The 6,951-nt window shown below is 49.3% G+C and overlaps 1 pseudogene; it reads left to right on the top strand.

The window, feature by feature from the left end:
- Positions 1-941: 941 nt before the first annotated feature.
- On the top strand, positions 942-1,297 carry LOC119271083 (annotated as a pseudogene).
- The last annotated feature ends 5,654 nt before the right edge of the window (positions 1,298-6,951 follow it).

The raw sequence follows: 6,951 nt of genomic DNA on the forward strand, positions 1-6,951 counted from the left end.
AGGAGACCGCCGCGCTGCTCGGTCCGGTCCGGTTCGGTCCGCCGCCGGCCGGTCCAAACGGCGGCTCGGTCAGGGACCGGACCGGCCCGGACCGTGTCCACCCTGATATATAGTATATGGCGCGTCAGTTTAGCACAGCATGCACACTAGCCAGGCGGCCACCAGCTACCCAGGTAGGCGAACGCCTCGCTGGTGCCACCAGGAAGAACTGGGGCAAGATCCCGAATGCTCTGAAGGTCTGCGTTTTTTCTCCATGAGAGTGAAGACTGTCAGTTCAGAAAATTCAGTTTCACCACCTTTAGAAAATTCAGTTCGTCAGTTTTCTCAATGTTTCAGCTGTCAGTTAATTTCTCGTGCACGTGGGCGCTCACGCATGTCGTCCACTTTGTCAATTCACTCACGCACGTAGTGTTGAGTTAAACTCTGTCGTACTAAACCTGTCACTTAGTTTTTTCAGTGCGAGAAGCACGCTAGTCCGTGTTGCCGCTGAATAGGCAGTGGTGTTTAACCACGGAGAGATTGACCACGATGTGTCTGTGCGATGGCACAGTTATATCGAATAGAGGGTGATCAGTTTGATACGAGCTGAATAAAAGGAAGAGCAGAACATACGCAGACAGTTGTGCGTCGCAGAATCCTCTCCACATACTTAATGCGTTCGTGCGTGTCTTCTTTCTCTTTTAATTTCTCGCGTGACCTCCTGTGTGTGGTGATTCAGTGATTGATCTAACACGTGGCCCACCTCGCTGCTGCATGCGCGCACATCAACGCCGATGGCTGGCCAGTCCATTCGGTCTGGCCCGGGCTTCGCCGTGGCTTGTCCGGTCCCTAAAAGTAGGACCACTATGTTGCTCGGTCCGGTCCGGTCCGGACCGCGGGCGGCCGGTCCAAACGACGGCTTGGTCAGGGACCGGACCAGACCGTGTCCATCCTGCGTCAAGATGGCTCGCACTGCCTCTACTAAGCTCGTGCTGGTCGCCCTGGTGGCGGGCTGGCGGCACTCCTCCTTGTTGCCTCCGATGCTGCAATCTCGTGCAGCCAGGTGAACTCCGCCCTTGGGCCCTGCATTTCCTATGCACGCGGCAGCAGCGCCAGCCCGTCTGCGGCCTGCTGCAGCGGCGTTAGGAGATTGTCCAGCTCAGTGCGGACCGCCGCTTGCAAGAAAGCGGCGTGCCAGTGCATCAAGAGTGCTGCCGGTGGGCTCAACGAAGGCAAGGCCACAGACATCCCCTCCAAGTGCCGGGTCAGCGTCCCCTACAAGATCAGCTCAACTGTCAACTGCGATAACATCCAGTAATCGATTGCTTGCCGCCATCATCGCCGATTATAGCTCCACCGATCGATGCTGAGTACATTCAGGTTACCAATATACTACATATACATGAATAAATGCTCTGATCTGATCTCCATATGAGAGAGAGGACTACGTACGTGGAGGCAACTCTGCATGGCCGGCCACTGTAGTATCGATGTTTGGTTGTTCCTTCGCTCCCTTTGAGAAAATAAAGGAGTATGTTTTACCATGTACCATGTGTACTTTTGATATACTAGCAAAGAGGCCCGTGCGTTGCACCGGGAGAAAAAAAACTTACACTCTCTAACCCAATGCGTAACAACTACATTCACCGCATCACTGAGATATACTGACTTCCCCTCTCTATCAACGAGACAATCCTAGTAGCTTCAGTCATGTAATGTATGAACTGCTGCACTTAAATCATAAAAGCATGGAACAACTGACTCGATGCATTAGATTTGTGTTGGTGTCCATTGCAATCTCTCTCTCTCTTTTTTTACATAGACATGTGCATCCCATCAGACATAGACCAACGGAAGAAAAAGAAAAAAGAGCCATAATTACATATCATTGCTTATAAATGACATGTTAATTGTCATTGTAAAGAATTAGTTAACTTAAATATATCTAAATTACCTTCTTAAATAATTCATCAAGTGTAATGAGCCATTAACTTCATCAGTGGATATATTATTAATAGCCTAATATCATGAGGATCATACATGTATGTACACAAACTAAACAAATTGATGAAGAAGTTGAGGTTTAATTGGTAAGTTAACAGGTAAATACAAATTGTCTTTTGACCTTGCTTGCACGCTAGACCTATAAGCTTAGACCAACTCCAACTGCTCCTCTATCTATAAAATACCGCAGTTCTTGTAAAGTGTCCATAACTTCAGAGGATCAAGTAAAATAACCGCAGTTTACGAGAAGGATGGCATACAGAGAGCTTGCACGCCGTAAGCTATATGTCACTGTGATGAGATAACACCATCTTGCCGCCAAAAAAAACACCATCATGTGAGTGCATAGCAAGCTCTAAAAATGATTCATCTTTTAACATCAAAGCTGCGCAAGGGTAGCTATGCAAAAATAATTCTGAATGTGATGCGGATGAGGTGACCGTGTTGCTTAACTGAGAACAGACATGACGATTGTATCGGCTCTCCATATAGCTGTCCGGCGAAAGTTGTTGCGGATGCTTATGCAAACTTGCCGGGCGCTTCAGCAAATTGATGTCTTCGCCTTGTGCTCATTTACCGCTGGGGCATCTCCAGCTGTTGGCCCCCCCAGGACGCATAAAAATCGCCCCTTGAGGCGAGCCGGCGATACAATCGGCGCTGGAGGCGGTTTTGCGCCCAGTCGTTGCCCCCAGCTCGTCCCCAGGCATTGAAATTGGCCCACTTTGCAGCCTAATTTCGGCGAATAAAGGGCCCATATGGGCGAGAATAGGCCCATATTCAGCGTGGTTTCGCCGTGTCTTGGCGTTCAATTATCAACACAATTATTTCTTATCACATATTTCATCACAGAAAAATCAAATACTTCAACAAAATAGTACAACAACAAATAGTTCAATGCAAATTATATAGTTCAACAAATAAAAACTCGTATTTCATCACAAGGCGCCCCCCTTGAGCTTCCATAGATGCTCAATCAGATCTTTCTGCAGTTGATGATGCACCTGTGGGTCTCGGATCTCCTGACGCATACTGAGGTAGGCAGTCCAAGTTGCCGGTAGCTGGTGATCAACTTCGGCTAGAGGACCCTGCCTGTATTATGGTTCAGTGTCAAACACTGGGTCTTCTTGCTGGCTCTCGATGATCATGTTGTGCAAGATGACACAGCAAGTCATAATCTCCCATATTTGATCTTTGGACCAGGTCTGAGCGGGGTACCGAACGACAGCAAATCGAGATTGGAGCACACCAAATGCCCGCTCGACATCCTTCCTGCAAGCCTCCTGAAGCTTCGCAAACTAGGCGTTCTTGCCTCCTGCCACAAGGTTTGAGATCGTCTTCACAAATGTCGACCATCTCGGATAGATGCCATCAGCTAGATACTACCCCTTGTTATATTGGTGCCCATTGATCTCGAAGTTCACCGGAGGAGAATGGCCCTCAACGAGCTTGGCAAAAACAGGAGAGCACTGCAGCACGTTGATGTCATTGTGAGTTCCTGGCATACCAAAAAAGGAGTGCCAAATCCAGAGGTCCTATGTGGCTACCGCCTCAAGCACCACACTGCAACCGCCTTTGGCGCCTTTGTACATCCCCTGCCAACCAAATGGGCAATTCTTCCATTTTCAATGCATGCAGTCGATGCTTCCAAGCATCCCAGGAAATCCTCTTGCTGCATTCTGGGCTAGGATCCGAGCAGTGTCTTCCGCATTGGGTGTTCTCAAGTATTGTGGCCCAAACACTGCCACCACTGCCCGACAGAACTTGTAGAAACACTCTATGCTGGTGGACTCGGCCATGCGCCGGAAATGCCCAGCTGCTGTGGGAGGGGCTGCCGCGGTGAAGCGCTGCTATTTTCCAGCGGGGAATGGCTATCTTGCGGAGCAGGGCGGCGGTTGTCGCCGGGATATAGCTAGTGGTGGCCGAGGGCGCGGGGGGTGCGAGGCGAGCCGGGGGAAGAAAACCTTGACTTTTCTCCTGCCGGTGTGGGCCGGGCGTGCTTTTCCTTAGCGCCGGAGCCCCCAACTGCTCCCCAGGGCGCCGGGTTCCGCCTGTGACCGCCGGGCGGAAAAAAGGTCCGAACCGGCGATTTTCGGCGTCCTAGGGGCGCGATTGGGCCGTTTTTTCGGCGCCAGCGCCGAAAAAATGGCCTGAAGGGCCCTGTTGGGGACGCGGCTGGAGATGCCCTCACCCAAGGTAGGTTGACAGGCCAGATTCCTACTAACCGAGTAGCGAACTATTAAAAAGAATACTGAATTGCGAAACAAGCCACCGAGCTGGACCGAGCGGAAACAGGCTTGGCTTGTTCGCAAAACGGGACGATATTTCCAGCTCGCCTCGGCCTATTACCTTGTCGGGCCGAGCCAGAAAGCCCGTTCGGACGTCCAGCCCTAGCCCCCATTTCGTCCTCCCATGGCGAGTTAGCCTCCCAGTACCGTCCTCGATCCTGGGCGTTGGCCACTTCGAAATCGGGTTGAAAATTGAAAGCCCAGGTCCCTCCCCGGCCGTCAGCGTAGGCCGCGGATCCGGTAGTGTGAGCGGTGCTAGTTACCAACTCGGAGGAGCGGGGATTGTCTCGCCAGCATCTCGCCAACCCCGACGTCCTCCACCCGTCTGAATAGCCAGTCGACCTTCATGGCACGTCGTGGACCCGAACATCTTCGTTTAACTTCAGGCTCGATGTAGGTCGCACGTAGCTTATAAACGAGTACTTTCCATCGGAGTCATGGGCGCAGGTACCAAGCTGGCTTTATTCTCATCATGTAGTATCCGGCTAGACAGCAAGCAGCCACTGTGATGTATTGATCCTAACTTGGAGTTGCACGTAGGAGGCTAGCTTTCACAACGACCGGCCGGCCGAACAAGTACGTACTCGCATATGTATGGAAGTTGCCGGTTCTGACGCACACATGCGAGAACGAGAGGTCGAGATATTGCAACGGGAACGTGTCGTTCCTGTAACTTTATTGTTTTTTATCAGGATACAAATTACATGGCATTATGGTTTTTAAAGAAGACAAATCTAACTACTATAACCCCTATTCGGTGATTGCACCTAGTCCGAGCCGGCTAGGAATCACAAACATGATTAGCTCTAACATGCTCCACCTTCCTACACGGCCAGTCAACCTTTGTTCGGCCAGCCGATACTACTTTAAAATCTACTTCCTTTCGTTATCTATAGAAGATCTGCTTTTAAATCTCGGCCATCAATCTTTATGACTAAGCAAAATCAACGAATATAAAGGGATGACGTATGGAGAAATATGAAAGCCTCCGTCCTTTATTATTAAGTAAAGAGGTAAAAATGAAGATAAAGGTTGATCATATATTCTGCTCTAATAGCGTGCGTCGTTATTACATGTGCATAACTGGGAAAACATTTCACTAATTCCATTTTCTTTCTCCAACCAACAAAACGTAGGAATGGACTCCACCCAACTCACTAGAACGCAACCATGACTTTGCACTCTCTATTTGGTTCCTCAAACAAATCCTAAATCCTTGAGAGATAGGGATGAAGGTCACACAGAAATTTAGTGGATGCGACCACAACTAAGAAGTCCTACTGGTTTAATTGTAAGAAGTCAGAGTATCTGGGGAAATCCCTTGGAGCACATGGGTGCTGCTACCCTGAGAAACAAAAAATAATCTCGTAATTATCGAAAAAGCCAGAAAATCACAAAACATTTTGGATACAAACTTTTTTGTATCAGCTCTGTATAATAATTGGATGTCAAAAACTAAAAGCTCAGTATAATGACTGAACGAAAATGTCCTTCATTGAAAAATGTTGTGCTGATAGAGACGAACACTACTAGGACAAGGGTTATAGATAGGATTGACACTAATGGCGCACCAGAAAAGTAGTGCGCCACTACTATATACTAATGGCGCACCTGTTGGTGATGCGCCATTAGTGTGGAAGACACTAATGGCGCATCAGACAAAAAGTGCGCCACTAGTGATATTTTTTTTCATTTTTACATACATACTAATGGCGCACCGGACAAGGAGTGCGCCAGTACTGAATTTTTTTTATTCTCTTTTTTGCAAAACAACTAATGGCGCACCGTGTCACAGTGCGCCATTACTAGTTTAAACTAGTAATGGCGCACTACTACGCGGTGCGCCATTAGTATGTATATATTTTTCACTACTACACGACTATCTCGGTTACGGTTATCTCGCGGGGCAGGTAGTCCACGGATTTTCTGGATGCGTAAGGTGCATGGATGACACAACGTACCGCCAGCTAGATAGAGATCCCGGGTCTTCGAAAACCCTGTTCATGGGACATCGACGTCCCCCTCGCCGCCGACGATCAACCGCACCTTCCCCCGCTCCACCGCCGCCGATGATCAACCGCACCCTCCCCCGCTCCACCGGTCGCCGCCGCCGATCCCCGGCCCGCACCCTCCCCCACTCCACCGTCGCCGATGACCCACCGCACCCTTCACTCCACCTTTTTCATATTCATAAATATTTTCAAATAACAAATTTGAACATATTTAAAAAAAAATATTACTGTTTTTATAAAAAAATATTACTGTTATGATTTAAACAAGTTTGAACATATTTAAAGACAAATAAATATCAAACAGCATTTTAAATGCATAAAAATAAAAATTGGGGAGCCTGAGAATCGAACCCAGGACCTCCAATGTGTGTGCTGCGTGCTAACTAGTCAGGCTAGTGGGCGGGTTCTGATGTAGATTGGGTTAGATTGGGCGGGTTCTAACTAGCCGGCTCGAACTGTAATAAAAAAACATTCTAATGGCGCACCGCTGCTGGGTGCGCCATTAGTAAGCTTCCCCCCCCACTCCACCTATTCCCATCCCTCCCTTCCTCTCCACTCGACCTAATTTGCCCCCTCCGCCCCAACCGTACGCCGCCGCCACGCCTGCACGGCCCCTCCGTCCCCTCCGTCCCCTGCCGCCGCCGCCCCGACCCCCGCCCCCGTGCCCCCAC

This window comes from Triticum dicoccoides, chromosome 3A (genome assembly GCF_002162155.2).
Source record: "Triticum dicoccoides isolate Atlit2015 ecotype Zavitan chromosome 3A, WEW_v2.0, whole genome shotgun sequence".
Lineage (NCBI taxonomy): Eukaryota > Viridiplantae > Streptophyta > Magnoliopsida > Poales > Poaceae > Triticum > Triticum dicoccoides.